Source organism: Carettochelys insculpta, chromosome 22 (genome assembly GCF_033958435.1).
Source record: "Carettochelys insculpta isolate YL-2023 chromosome 22, ASM3395843v1, whole genome shotgun sequence".
Lineage (NCBI taxonomy): Eukaryota > Metazoa > Chordata > Testudines > Carettochelyidae > Carettochelys > Carettochelys insculpta.
The window spans coordinates 6,445,530-6,446,401 of NC_134158.1; positions in this window are offsets into that span (position 1 = coordinate 6,445,530).

Below are 872 nucleotides of genomic sequence, written 5' to 3' on the forward strand. Positions count from 1 at the left end.
GGGGCTGTGGTAATGTGGCCTCTTGAGATATGCTAATGAGGTGCTGCATATTCATATTCATGAATATGCAGAGCCTCGTTAGCATAATGGCAGCTGCATGCCCTTCGAAACGCAGCTGCCCGTGTAGCTGGAGGCCTTTCAAAGAGGACCTCTGATTTCAAAAGCCTCTTATTCCCAAAACCAGATGGGAAGAAGGTGCTTTTGAAATCAGGGGGAGCCTTTCAAAAGGCCCCCTGGCTACACGGGCGGCTGCGTTTCAAAACCGGAAGTTTTGAAACATGCACGCGCAGCTGCCATTATGCTAATAAGGTGCAGCATATTCATAGCAGTGCCTCATTAGCATATCTCGACAGGCCACATTACCCCAGCCCCTCCGAACAGAGCAGCTGGTGTGGCCACAGCCATAGTGTTTAAGGCTAGAAGGAGCCTCTTGTTTTCTTCAAGCTGTCTGACCTCATTCTAACTTTGAGCCCACTGGAAGGTTTCTAATGAAAATTTTGCTAGATTGTAGGATTTGGTAGTTGGACATAAACTGTTCCCCCCCGCCCCAGAAACTTCATTTTCAATCACTTTATATTTTAATTTCCTGAAGTTTTATTTTCAGAATAATTTTGGGGCAAGCCCAATGTTTTTCAAAACTTTGTAGGGCTGCCTCTACTCTACATCCCTCTTTCGAAAGTGGCATGCAAATGAGGGAAATCAAAAATGCAAATGAGGTGTGGATTTACATATCGCACACCTCATTTGCATAATCTCACACGATCGCACTTTTGAAAGAAAAACAGCCAGTAGATGGGTTTCTTTCAAACAAAAACCTGGTTTTTGAAAGAACTCTTTTTCCTAATTTTTTTCAGGAAGAAGGGCTCTTTCAA